The 15438-nt window shown below is 37.6% G+C and overlaps 1 protein-coding gene across 3 annotated transcripts in view; it reads right to left on the bottom strand.

Moving 5' to 3' along the window:
- Nucleotides 1-15438, bottom strand: part of TAFA5 (TAFA chemokine like family member 5) — an 805723-nt gene that overhangs the window by 132865 nt on the left and 657420 nt on the right. Inside the window, exon 4 of one of the 3 annotated variants that reach the window (XR_012242834.1) lies at nucleotides 6508-6648. The exons of the other annotated variants lie outside the window; for them this stretch is intronic. The gene's annotated coding sequence lies outside the window, so the exon portion shown is untranslated. The remainder of the gene's footprint in view (nucleotides 1-6507; nucleotides 6649-15438) is intronic. 3 annotated transcript variants of the gene reach the window in all.

Raw genomic sequence — 15438 nt, 5'->3', positions numbered from 1 at the left:
CCCTAAATTCCATACCAGGCCCTTCAGGTCTGGTATGGATTTTAAGAGGAACCCCGCGCCAAAAAAAAAAAAAAAAAGGGTGTGGGGTCCCCCAAAAATCCATACCAGACCCTTATCCGAGCACGCAACCTGGCAGGCCGCAGGAAAAGAGGGAGGGACAAGAGTGTGGCCCCCCTCCTGAACCGTACCAGGCCACATGCCCTCAACATTGGGAGGGTGCTTTGGGGTAGCCCCCCAAAACACCTTGTCCCCATGTTGATGAGGACAAGGGCCTCATCCCCACAACCCTGGCCGGTGGTTGCCCCCCGTTATTTAAGAACCGTCAGACGAGACGCCGTCACACAGCGGGAGCCTCCCTCCATGCCAGCATGGATGCGGAGCGGCCCGGAGAAGAAAATGAAGAAGAGAAGAAGGAAGAAGAGAAGAGGATGAAGAAGAAGATGAAGAGAAGAGCGGGAGCCTCCTCCCATGCCATGGGTGCGGAGCGGCCCGAGGAGAAGAAGATAGAAGATGCCGCGGAGGAGATGCTGGACGAGAACGCCGGAGGAAGAACCAGAAGAGCCAGAAGAACCAGAAGAAGAAGAAGATGAAGGAAGATAGAAGAAAGAAGAAGCATTTAAATAAAGGAATTGTCAAAAACTGTCTCTTGTCATTTTTAACATTTTTGACAGTTTTTTAGTGAAATGGTAGGGGTAAGTACCCCCTTATCATTTCACACGGGGGGGCCAGGATCTGGGGGTCCCCTTGTTAAAGGGGGCTTCCAGATTCCGATAAGCCCCCCGCCCGCAGACCCCCACAACCACCGGCCAGGGTTGTGGGGATGAGGCCCTTGTCCTCATCAACATGGGAACAAGGTGTTTTGGGGGGCTACCCCAAAACACCCTCCCAATGTTGAGGGCATGTGGCCTGGTACGGTTCAGGAGGGGGGGCCGCACTTTCGTCCCCCCCCTCCTTTCCTGCGGCCTGCCAGGTTGCATGCTCGGATAAGGGTCTGGTATGGATTTTTGGGGGGATCCCACGCCATTTTTTTTTTTGGCGCGGGGTTCACCTTAAAATCCATACCAGACCTGAAGGGTCTGTTATGGAATTTAGGGGGAACCCCACGTAATTTTTTTTTAAATTTTGGCCGGGGTTCCCCTTAATACCCATACCAGACCTGAAGGGCCTGGTATGGAATTTAGGGGGACTCCCACGTCATTTTTTTTTTTAATTTTGGTTCGGGGTTTCCCTGTGTTGAATTCCCATGCCATTTTTATCAATGAACTTCTATGTGTATTGTCGGCAATGCAATAGCCGCGGGTAGTTTTAAATGAAATTTTTCCTTCGAAATGTCATTTTGCTGTCAGACTGTTCTAAACACGGGAAACATGCGCCCCTTTACAGGCATACTATAGACACCCCCCAGGTACGAAATTTAAAGGGATATTACACTTTTATTGTTTGACTTTAAGCATTATTAAAATCACTGCTCCTGAAAAAACGGACGTTTTTAAAACTTTTTTTTGCGTTGATCCATGTCCCCTGGGGCAGGACCCGGGTCCCCAAACACTTTTTATGACAATAACTTGCATATAAGCCTTTAAAATTAGCACTTTTGATTATTCATGTTCGTGTCCCATAGACTTTAACGGTGTTCGCGTGTTCGAGCGAACTTTTTTCCTGTTCGCATGTTCTGGTGCGTACCGAACAGGGGGGTGTTCGGCTCATCCCTAGTGGAAAGGGACCCTATCTCAGTGGCAAATATGTTTTGGCTCTGTCCTGCTGATAGAATACATCTTTCTAATCCTATCATGAAACAGACCCTAGCAGTATGGGATAAATGTAAATTTGCACATAATCTTCAATCAACACATACTCCCTTGCTTTCATTTCTTAATAATCCAGCCTTTTATCCTGCCTGGAAATTCCCAAAATCATTCTCTGCATGGACCTCTACGAACCTGACTCGTTTATACAATCTTTCCTCGACTAAAGCTATTTATACATTTCCTGTACTATGTGAAACCTTTGGGTTACCTAAAACTGAAATATTTTGATATTTACAAATTAAAAATTTTTATGAACCACTTCTTAGTACAGGCTCAACTCTTAATCAAATGACTCAATTTGAGCGGATTTGTATAAGTGATCCACACATTAGAGGACTTATCTCAATATTATATTTCCAACTTAATATGATATCTAGTGAGTTTCTACCCTCATACACAACTAAATGGGCACAAGATATGAATCGAGTGTTTAATAAACAAGATTGGTCGAATATATGGTCAGCCACCAAAACTTCCTCTCCAAATTGTTTTGCTGTAGAAACTAATTACAAGGTTCTAGCACACTGGTACCTTGTACCAGCTAGAATAGCTAAATTTGTCCCCACATATTCACCTAATTGCTTTAGAGGATGTGACACAGCAGGAACACATTTTCACATATGGTGGCAATGCCCCGTAGTTGAAGAATTCTGGAAAAATATATTTCTTATGGCTTCTAAAGCCCTGGAAATCACGATTCCTCCAGATCCTGCAACGGCACTCCTAAACCTTAAACCCACAATACTCACCCATACTCAATTCCAATTGTTTATCCAACTTAGCACTGCAGCTAAACAAGCGATTGCCAAGGCGTGGAAGTCCCAAAATCAAATTCTTGCTGAAGCTAAACACAGAATGAACAGAGCACTTTTATACGCCAAGATGGCAGCTATTGAAGAAAATAAAATAAATAAATTTCGCAAAATTTGGCAACCATGGGTTAAAAACTACCTCCCTACAGATTTTGACCAATCTCTGTTGTTACCACACTAAGATATATATCATATTATTACTGAAATATATATTATATTTGTATACCTAATGAGAGCTGGATCATCATCCCGGGAAACTCTCTTTTTTTTTCTCTTCTTTCCTTCTTTCCATCTTTATCTCTCCTCCCTCTCCTTTTCTTTTATTATTTCCTAAAATATTCCTATGGATACTTAGTCTAATAACTTGATTTATTTCTCTAATCTTACATCTAGAATCCCAACTAGTGTATAGTAAATGTGGTTGTAAGATATCTCTAAAATTACTTTATTTTAATAACTTATTTATTTATCTTTTTTATCATACTGCAAAGATCTTCTGATGATTGATATGTATCCATGTATTGTATCATTTTATTTCTTCTTCTGTGAAAACTCAATAAATATATTTAACAAGAAATATGCAGTCTCCATGCATGTACCTCTAAGGGTCAATGTTATGAAGAGCTGAAATCTGAAAAACAAGATATGTGCACATCCCTTTTTTAAACCCTCTGATGCCAGATAAAATGAATGGAGGAGAAAAACTGTCCTTTACTGCAGTGAGCAAGTGCCAGGCTAAAGCATGTTGTTTATTATCTATTGCTGCAGAAACATGGGGTAATACACATGTTCCATACATTCAAGGTTCATTTAAAAAGCAAATACCAATTGGTAATAGCAGACACAATGGTAACTAGGAATCTTTCAAGGCACAAAAGCTTTCCCTAAAAACTGGAATTTAGCATATGAACTCACCATACAGTTTTTTTATTAAGGTAGCACAAACAGCAACAAATCAAAAATTATCCCATAACATCTGACTACTGTTTTTTGGATTCTTTTGATTGCTGCGCACAACATTGCTCTTTGTACTGTCTCAGTAATATAAAGCTGACTGGTTCATAGGAGTTCCTGCACTTGGCACATCATTGCCCTACTCACCAAGTAAAGATTTTAGGAGCATAGAAGCCTTTAGAAAAGAGAAAATGGTAAGCATATACCAGATATCAAATATTGCATTGCTATACATAATATGGTAATATACTTTAGTAATTTCAAAGTCCTATTCTTATAGAACAGTAGAATCTGCTGTAAACTTCATCTAGGAATCAGGGACTTTGATGGATGAAGTTTTACTTAAAGTGCTAGTAAAACGCAGTGTTTTTTTTGTTTTTTTTAACCTGTAAGGCAAAGCCATGATATGTTAGTATGCATCGCATACTAGCACATTATGTGAAACTTACCTTAGAACGAAGCCTTCCAGTGATGAGCTGTCACCGCTCTCAAGGCTTCCATCTTCACCCTTTCTTCCGGGTTCGTGGACTCTGGCTGTGTGAGTGGCCGGAGCCATGATGACATCACTCCCATGTGTGGCTGTTTACAGCACAGGGTGGCCGTTCTTTCAGAGGAACCACATGGGGTGATTGGCAGGTGAAAGTGGTCAGCATCTCTTTCACTTTCAAGCCGGGAGTCGGCTGAGTAAAACTGGCACATGCTGATGACTGCTACTGCAGCCATCAGCTTGTGCTTAATTTTTGAAAAAAGTCTTTGAATGCACATAGTACCTCCAAAGAGCCAAATTAGTTAAACTGTACATAGCATTAAATAGTAACTTGTGGAACTATTGGTTGTTAATAACATGTGTGTGCATGTGAAAGTGTAAATAAGCAATCAATATTTTGCATGGAACTGTTTTATGCACTAAATCAAGTCCTAGATGCATAAAATATATACATTTTCTTCACACTATTCTTCACACAGAAAGAATAATTATTAGTTCCACTAGAATGTTTCCGTTAAATAAAACCTGTGTTCTGTCATTGTGATTAAAACTAACAGGTTGGCATTATTATACACCACTGAACATACTCATTTATTTTCTCCCTTGCCCCTCATTTTAATCACTGGCACAAAATAAACACCCATTAATTCAAGATATGGAGAAGCACCTGACAGTGCTAAGGGTTAGTGATTGGCCCAGGCTGTCACATGGTGTGTATGCACCAGTTTCAATGATTCAGTGCTTGCAGATGGTTGTTCTTCTTTCCTCCCAATGGCTAACTAGTACAATAAGGAAATAAAAGCAATGTAAGTAAGTGCAGATGGTGTCGGTGTCAATAAAATTAATTCATTTTAAATGTTATCTTTCTTCATGTTCTAGATATTCATAATGAGAATAGATTATCTCCATAAACATTTCACTCATTTAAGTATGGGATGTGACCAGGTTTTGTAATTTTGCTAGTAAAGATAAATACTAAATCTCCAGATAATTAGTTACTAAAGGAGGATAGATGATTGCGTAATTCATTTCTGAGACCTTAGCAGTTTTTATTACATTTAAACAGTGTACATTCTACAATATCGTCATTACAAAACTGAAGGGAACCATTCCCCACACTTTGTGATAGTTGAATCACTGTCCTTGAAGTGAGAATGCAAGGAATACATGATTACCATAAAACTTGACTGAAAATCTATTGATTTCCAGTAAAATAAAAGATTCATCAACTTGAGGTTTTGTATAATATTTTTGTCAAGTATGTTATAATAATGCATCATCTTTGTAGAGAAGAGTAGACGTTCAGGGTCATAAAGAAGTGTTTCTTCAAGGTAGCTTTTTTGTCAGTAGGTTTCAAAAAATGAAATGTTATCAAGGTTTTTTTTTTTTCAAAAATGTGCACTTATTTGATTACAAGTAAAGAAAATATACTTTTAACATATGTTGTGTATATGAATAATGAAGCGAGACAGGAGGTGAGGGAAGAAGCAGATGTTGGGACAAATTCCAAGATACCATAGAAACACAGCTTAACATATTTCTTTTCTTTGTAAACAAGACTGAATGCACTTTTATTAATGACTTTAACAATGACAATTTTTAAAGAAGTGTGAAATAATCTAATCTGTTCAATCATTCCCTCTCCAAAACAAGATTAATTCAGAGGATTATGATCAAAATAAGCAAACTATCTACCATTTTGTATATTTGACACTGAGTGCATGTAGTCATAGCCAGTAGATGTTTATTTATTTTTTTAAAGAAAGGAGATTTGGCATGGGATCAGCAATACAGAAGACTGTCTGTAGATGGGTAGATGTCTCCTTGAGACTGACAAGTGGACTGCACTTGGACCTGCCTATGAAATCACACAGCTTGCCTTTCTGATTGGAACAGTGATTGTGTGGTTCACTGTTTCCATTGAGTGAGAAAGGGGAAGGATCATTCAGGTTGTTATTACTTTCAAATTCAAAAGTAATCATTCATGCCTTTAGTGTGTACAATTATAAACACTGTGATATTTGCCTGAGTAGAATGGGAGGGAGATCATATTCTTCACGGCTACTCTTAGTTTGTATTGGTTTGTTTAATGAATGGGTAAATAGGAGTCATCCAGCCCTGGTGAAATAAGTCAGTATTTATTTTGAAGTGATTATATGTAAGCAAAAAGAACTTTTGTGATCTGGAGGTTCCCAGATTATTTTATATATTTTTTTCCATTTAAAGGGTCTGTGATGCCAATGCATTCAGCATGACACTATAAAGATAAATCTATTCTTTTCTGTCAGACTACAAAAACAATTTTGTGTGGAAGCTTTTGTCTTTTGAGGTCACTCTCAAAAAGTTAGCATGACTCAGCTTTGATAGAAACAACATGTCAACAGGACAAGCAAAACCGAAAGTGGTAATAAAGCCAAAACGAAAAATGTAATATATTGCAGCTTACCAAACCTTAGATGTGGGGGCTGCATATGTTTTCTTTTCTTAGGCTTTTTTCCTTCTGTTTTCACCTGTGATCTGGCCAGTAACACACCTTCTGTATTAGAGTGCCCCCACTCTGGATGAACAAGGACTGGGAGCAAGAAGTCTGGGAGATAGGGAGTTTTAGATGTATTAGCATATTTAGATACTCTAACAAATTGAAACAAAACTCCGGTTAATACATTATAAGCAGTTACAGCAAACAGTTTTTCTTTTCCTTTTGGGATAAAGGTTTTACATAAATTATTAAAAACTGATTATTGTAAGCACCGCTGCTAGTGTCCTATCTCTGTAACTGATACACTCTGCTGGAGAATTTGTTTTTTTTTTTTAAAACAATAGACTTACTGGCCAGATCACAAGATGAAAGAAAGTCTAAAAAAAAAGAAAATGAATGCAGCCATTACTTCTAAGAAATTGTAAGCTGCAGCATTATAATTGTTTGTTTTTGGGTTTGATACCACTTTGAGGTGGCCAAACATATTTTAGTGTAACTGAACTATCTACTTTAGATTTACCAACAGCTATATATAGTAATAGCCTAACTGACCAGATATAAATTGAATGCATTGTTTAGGCAGGCTATTACACTACATACTGTAATTGAGTGGAAAACTGAAGATGATTATAGAGATGATATAATCAAATGTGTGCAGCCAATTTACCATGTAAAATATTAAACAATTTACAATCTATGACTAACAAAAATGATTATACACATCCAATCTACAACATAAGTTTAACATCTCCTTAACATCATGGCTAGGACACTTCAATCTGCTCAATGTATTAGGCATATTACTAAAAATTAAAGATGAGCTGGGTTTGGTTTGAAAATGGTCCGAACCACAATCAGTAGCACACATGGGAAGTTGTTACATTATCGTATCCTCATCAGACCAATCTGCTGTGGCAAAATTCCCACCTCGCAGCTTCACGTACACAAAGATTCATGGATGCTTATGCTGTCATTGACCTAATATGACCACATGATCAATGATCTCACAAGCATCCCTGTATGTGAAACTGTGGGTTGAGGAAAGCCCCAGCCACAGAAGATTAGGCCAGTGGCAGCTTTCCGTGGGTTCTGCCAAATTTAGGCCAAGTTTAGGCTAAACCCACCTCATCCCTACTAATTAGCAACTAAGTTTACATACTAATGTTTGGAATATATTAGTGTTCAGCATGTATTCTAAAATGGTGTACAAAGTTAATTTTACAGATTCAATGCATTGAGAAAATGTTTTAGATATAGTTTATCGTATTACACTCTCTATAACCTTATTAATGGGCTTTGTATTAAGCAGCATCACTATGCATCACTATGCAGACATTTTCCACTTTTAAGCTTTTTACCAATGTTCCTGGCTATTCTGGCTTTGAATGTGGAGAAGGCCTTCTACAATGTATCTTTGCTTTGGCCCAGAAAAGTGTTGAATATTATGGGGTTTCAAGGTGCAATTGTTACTCATTTGCCAACATGAAAATGTTGTTTCAGTGATTCTTTCCTTTGCCAAAATGGCAAACATGACAGAATACCTACTCTCCCCCTTCCTGTTAGTAATTTGTTCATCCAATAATAATCCAATCCCTGACATCCCCAAGCTTATTTCAAGAAATCAAAACAGTTCACTTTAAAATTAAATTGGTTCTGTATGTGAATATGTGTCATGGCATTTTTACGTCTCACCATAAATTATAACTAAAACATATGGGTAATTTGTATTCTAAAAGGATTCCAAATATAATTGTTCCTGGATGCTTGAAAGGAACATCAACATAATGTAAGGCTGGCCATACACTATACAATTTTCTTGTTCAACTTTCCTTTAGATTTACCAAAACCATATAATATGAGGTCACACCTAAGCCCTTTCAATTTGTATGCAATCAGGCAGGCCCTTGTACTACATAGTTAAAGGTAAATCTAAAGGAAATTGAATAAGAAAATTGTATAGTGTATGGCCAGCCTAAGACTTTTTTTATCTAGATGTAGCTGTTTTAGGGATGCAACTATAAGTACTGAATTTTACTCCAGAAATAGAGGAAATATTTCAAAATCTTTTCATCAAATCTTTATCAATCTTTTCCCTGGGGAAATGCCAACTTATCAAAAAAAGTTTTATCTTTTGAGTTTGACCCACACTTAACCCCGCATTTAATCAATTCAGAAACTAAACTTAAGATCTATATGTAGTAGCAAAAGTCCAGGATAACCTTCCACCAACTCTCTGTAAATATCTTGAGGCATAATATTCAAAAACTGTTAACTAGAGACACAATTTTGACACAAGTAAATGTTAGAAAACTCCTAGGTCTGGTTCGCAGATGGAAAAAAACAAAAAACAGGCAGTCTGGCCACATTTTTGCTCTTCCTTGACCGCCTAGCAGAGATCTTCATTTATTTTAAAATGCAGTTTGGAAACAGCTGTGCACATACATGTGTTTACAGAAAACAGATATGCCGGCATTAATAAAAATATAAGCAGCTCACAAATTAAGTTTATGTACACACAGCCAATAATCAAGGTATAATAATAATTTATGCAGCACTATAACAAACTATAGTGAAAAATCACAAAATATTGTGTCAACATAGCCCACATACGAGCAGATATATTAGTCCAAATGTGCAAATGAGATCAGAAAAACATCCTCCACCTTGCAGTTTGTTTACACCAAGAAATTTAGCAGTATCTTTTCACTAATCAGCTGAAGTGAAAAGTCACCAGAAATAAATGGTGCCAAGTAATAAGCAGAAAAAAATAGCATATACACTCCACCCAAACTTGTGTATGGTAAAAGGAGCACACTCACCCAAATGTATGGCACGAAATTATAAGCAGCACAATAGCAGAAGAAGTACTGCAAGTAAATTCATCATAAATCTGGTTCATCAATCCTCTTCTCCTCCACTGGAGGCAGCGGTCCTCATACACTTGTCCTCATGAACAGTCATGGAACCAAATATACCGCGCTATCACAAACGTAAAAAAGCAGCCAGCACAGCAGGGTGAAAATATGGCAAAAAAATATCAATGTTAAAACAAGCGCTTCAGAACAGGACAGTAAGTGTGGACCAGCAACCAAACCATGAGAGTTAAAAGGAAAAGAGGGGGCACATAGCGTAATTCCGTGAAGGTTATTTATTGTGAAAAAGAACATAAAAATTACACATACATTTTCCAATGTTAAAACAAGCGCTTCAGAACAGGACAGTAACTGTGGACCAGCATGGAAACCCAAAGCGTTTTGCCTAAACAGGCATCATCTAGGCTGCTGGTCCCCCACAGTCACTGTCTATATAAAGATAAAAGGAGCCCCATAATGAGCAACAGGCCTGGCATTCATATCCAGCTAATCTTTGTGTACTTCCAGTTTTGGGCAAGATGGCGCCGCCATGTGCGTCTCAAGCCTCGTTCTGAAAACTGGAAGTGTAACCAGACTGTTATCTAGACTATTTCCGGGTATTTGGGCAAGATGGAGTGGCCGCCTGTTTTCCAAGACTCATTATGACTGGCTGGAACAGGAAATAACCACGTATAATAACAAACAGTGCAATGGAAAGCACAGGGATGTTACTAACGATATTAAGGGCATACCTAAGAAGGAAATAAATGAAGATAACAAAAAAAAAAGCATTAGTGTTATGTCTAATATTAATCCTAAAGGAAAATAAACCAAAAAAATGAATTTAATAACTAGAATTAAAAACTATGGCATCCATCTTAAAGGAGACAAAATACTATCTCCGAAGCATAAAAAGTGACACCATACAAGTAAAAAACGAAAAAATTAAAAAATATATATTAAAAATTTTGTAACTACTCAGAGCTGGTGCTCACAATAGTTGCCCATATACTAGTATTACAATGGTAAACACATTAAGATCAATAAACAATACTGTACGTATGGGCAAATGTAAATATATATAGACAAATGTAAGTACATATGTAAATAAGACAGAACAAAAAATGTTAAAAAATAAAATAAAAATACACTGAAAAAGTGAGAGAGACCAATGACGTGCACCTAGGATAGATGATCTGTACAGGAGTATGTTAACCTTGATTAATAAAAGCATTAATATCCCACTCTATGTTTAGACCATAGGGGGAGTTGAGTTTGAAGCTGGAATATCCAGTAAGTTTCTAAACGGAGACTCCCCTAGTTTTGGCACTGCTTCTCCATGGGGCAGTATATTTGTCAATAATGACAAGTTGGGAACCTCTAGGGTCCCGACCATGATGTTTTCTCTAGTGCCTGGGTAGATTATGTTTGGTGTCACCACCCTTAATCCTTGCGATGTGTTCTCCTACCCTTACGGAAAATGCATGGATAGTACGTCCTATGTAGTGGCACAGGTACAAAATGATTTGATGGGATAAACCTTATTAGTAACATTAGATTTAAATTCCAAACTTTTACGTCTTCCACAGATGTTGTGTTGGCAACCCACACATTTCTTGCAAGGAAAGTATCCGACCATGTTATGAAAAAAAGAGGGACGTGTAGGGGGATTAATGGTATTAGGGGAAATTTTAGCTCGAAGTGAGGGTGCACCTCTAAAGATGACTTTGGGTCATTCAGGAAGCAACGTTTCCAAGATGTGGTCATTTTTAAGGATTCCCCAACGACGATTGATAATATTTTTGATTTCTTTATGCTGAACGAAGAATGTAGTAAGCATAGAACACTTGTAAGTATTGTCTGATTCACGTGGAGGTTTTGGTGTAAGAAGAGAACATCTGTTTACCATTGCCACCTGTTGTATCTCAGAATTAAGTGATAACTCATCATATCCCTTTTCAATGAACCTCTGTTTGAGGATGGATGCTTGGACTACATAGGTGTCAACATCTGTGCAATTTCTACGCAGCCTAAGGAATTGACTGTGAGGAACAGATTTAAGCCATGATCGATGATGACAGCTGTCTGTGGGTATAAAGCTGTATTGATCCATGCTCTTAAAATAAGTCTGAAACTTAAACTGTCCTGAACAGATTTCTATCTCAAGATCTAGGAAATGTATTTTAGTAGAACTGAACTCATACGATCATTATTATTGAGATACGTAAATTTTTTTTGAGAGATTCAGGGGTGCCTTTCCATAGGAGGAGGATGTTGTCTATATATCTGGCCCACAGAACAAAAGAAGGTCTGTGTTCAGAATAGACGACATCCTCCTCCCACTTGGCCATGAAGAGATTAGCGAGGCTGGGAAGGGAAATTCACTCCTGTAAGAGCTATTATGGGGAAAAGGTACCTCCACTGATGCTTTATCCAAGGCTTGTTTCCACAACCCAAAATTTTCAAGATCAAATTGTCATTGGGACAGAAAGTGAGGTGAAATCTTCTGAACAGGGGCACACACAGCAAAACAAATGTTACAGGGGTGTTAACCCTTACCTATGCTATCCAAAAAACGTATAGTTTTTTTGGAGGAGCTACACTTAAAAAATGTACCTATTCCGACTTACAAACAGATTCAACTTAAGAACAAACCTACAGTCCCTGACTTGTTTGTAACCTGGGGACCCCCTGTACATGGTTATTTCCTGTTCCGGCCGGTCATAATGAGGTTTGGAACACAGGCAGCCGCGCCATCTTGTCCAAATACCTGGAAGTAGTCTAGATAACAGTCTGGTTACACTTCCGGTTTTCAGAACGAGGCTTGAGACGCACGCGGCAGTGCCATCTTGCCCAAAACTGGAAGTACATACAGATTAGCTGGATACGAACGCCAGGCCTGTTGCTCATTATGGGGCTCCTTTTATCTTTATATAGACAGTGACTGTGGGGGACCAGCACCCTAGATGATGCCTGTTTAGGCAAAACGCATCGGGTTTCCATGCTGGTCCACAGTTACTGTCCTGTTCTGAATCGCTTGTTTTAACATTGGAAAATGTAAGTGTAATTTTTATGTTCTTTTTCACAATAAATAACCCTCACGGAATTACGCTATGTGCCCCCTCTTTTCCTTTTTACTCTCATGGTTTGGCTGACCTGCGTCTGGATATAATCTGCATCTATTCTGCTGAACCCATCACTTTGGAACGTTTACCTAGAGGTTGCATCCCATGCTATGAATAGTTGCCTTTTTGGATACCCCTAAAGCTTGATTGGCTTATCAGGTGTACACCTGTATAAGTCCAATCTTTCTGGTAAGAGACTGGTAGCTCTGGTGGTGGATTTTCTATGTTACTCACTACTTACTTTGATGCTTGTTCAAGATTTCAGTGACTATCACTTATTTGTATTGGATTACACACTTTTGGGACTTATTATGACCTCTTGAGGTCCCTCATTATCACACATGGACACTATTTTTCATTGAGTATATGTCATTATATTCCTCAATATTTTTATTTTTTCATCGAGTATATGTTATTGTATTTCTCAATATTTTTGTCATTGATAAAATATTCACATGTTTGATTTTTTAATCACCTCAATTTTTTATTATTGTCAATATTTTTTATTTTTGATATTTGTGTATAGCGCCACACTTTTTTCACCTTTTTTGCCTCATGAAAAATCAACAAGCCCAAGCAGAACAATATGAACTTATAGTGTAGTAATTTATTGCACGCTTGAATTGCATAAAATATTTCTAAAGGAGACATCTATAAATAGTAGATAAAAAAAATGCCAGAACAGTAAAATCAATAAAAGCTGCTCCTAACTTACATCAATGGCCAAGACAGTACTGAACTACCATTGAGGTGTGACGTAACACATCCAAGCTCCACCCAACATGTTTCACGTAAACACGCATCCAAAGTTGTGAATACAGGCCGCCCTATTTATGCAGCCTATAACTGGATTCATGCACTTCACCCATTCCATGTGGGTGCCAATTTGTAATAATTAAGTTTTCAAAGGAAACAGCACAATTTTCTTGTAGTCTGACAGTACTACAATTATAAACACTAGATCACAAAATACAAGCGCCATTTTCTAAGAAAAGCTGCTCCTAACTTACATCAATGGCCAAGACAGTACTGAACTACCATTGAGGTGTGACGTAACACATCCAAGCTCCACCCAACATGTTTCACGTAAACACGCATCCAAAGTTGTGAATACAGGCCGCCCTATTTATGCAGCCTATAACTGGATTCATGCACTTCACCCATTCCATGTGGGTGCCAATTTGTAATAATTAAGTTTTCAAAGGAAACAGCACAATTTTCTTGTAGTCTGACAGTACTACAATTATAAACACTAGATCACAAAATACAAGCGCCATTTTCTAAGAGCCAGTTTAGGTGAAAAACAGGGTCATAGATATATAAATCTGCTTTGGTTTGTACATAATATTCAGATATTCAGGCATACACTGCATGTGTGTAAGTTGCCTTGCATTGTGACAAGCCTAAAATAATGCTACCTGCAGAACTTTTCACCTTTTACCCTTACACTTTTTACCTGCAGATGTCTATTCAAGTTGCACCCCGAAATCGCCAAAAGTACTTAAACATGGCCATTGCCGACAATAGGTTGCAACTTGTTATGCGATTTGACTTGTCAAATCGCATTACATGTCGCTCCAATGTGAACAAGGGCTTACCAACATATTTTAGTTAGCAACACAAGCTAAACACAAACAGAGTTATACTGAATTAGTAGCTGGTTGAAAGAACCACTTTACAGATATATGAACTGATTGGCTGTAAGGTCAGTTAGCTGCAAATGCAGAATAGTTGTTTTATCTTCCAAACCTAGAAAGAAAGGTCTTCTGTACAATTTAGCTTTAAGCTTTAGAACAAAAATGCGAGCAAGGAAGTGTTTTCTCAATGGTGGAAACAAGTGGACACATTAACCCTTTCGCTGTCTAAGCCAATTTAGTTTTTTGTACACTGTCGTGCATTGTCATTCCATGTGAGGGCATGTTTTTATATATGGTATACTTTTTTGATATCTGGTTACTTTTCATAATGTCTAACTATATTGTGTTTTGATTATATTTAGCATTGTACAAACACCATTCTGACCTGAAGAATCAGCACAGGACGTGATATGCATCAAGAGATAATATGGAAAGTAGGCCATCATATATACTTTCATATTTTATGAATGCATATGAGTTTATACCTTGGTTCATCTATATGTATAGAGGGGTCTTTTTTGCATCTTTAAGATGGTGTGAATACTATATGTTTTTATTTTAATACTATGTGTACAGCTAACCCCTTTTATCAAATCAGTCTGAGTGTCTTTTTTAATATGCTGAAAATAAACTATATGTTTTTGTGGTAATTATGTGCCCCCTCATGGTGTACCCTTAAATTCCGATATTGTTGAGTAACATTCATGTTTCTCTAATTGAAGATATGGTTTGGTAACTATACAGATGTGGTATGTTGGGAATCTAATGATATTATACATTTTACTAGCACTAAGCACACTTAAGGAACACAACGCTGTGCAGTTTTATTGTGGGAAAACCATTCTGCTACTGTTTGACTGTACCTATCAATGTTATAATATGACTTTTTACAAGATGTAAATAATAAATATAAACATAGCAGCTGTTTGAATTATTTGAAATATATTAAAATCTGGTAATATTTTTAATATTAGAGAAAGGACCAAGTGGTATGCCTGTTGTTGATCTGAGTGGTTTGATTATTTGGGACTATGATGTGATACTTGTCATGTGTTGCATGTCATATGTAAATCACAGATGTTCTATGAATTAGCCACAGTCAGCCTTATTACTTTTATACAAATGCTCCTTCATACAGATTTTCTTGAATATTGATTATGTTTACATAAAGCAAGATGTTAGCACCTGCTAAAGATCAAAAGATTTAAAATACACACTAAGTGGAAACATTGCATGGTTGGTTAATTCTATATTATGTACCCAGCATAAAGGACAGGCTGTACA

This window comes from Aquarana catesbeiana, linkage group LG03 (genome assembly GCF_042186555.1).
Source record: "Aquarana catesbeiana isolate 2022-GZ linkage group LG03, ASM4218655v1, whole genome shotgun sequence".
Lineage (NCBI taxonomy): Eukaryota > Metazoa > Chordata > Amphibia > Anura > Ranidae > Aquarana > Aquarana catesbeiana.
This window is presented reverse-complemented; position numbering and strand designations above follow the sequence as displayed.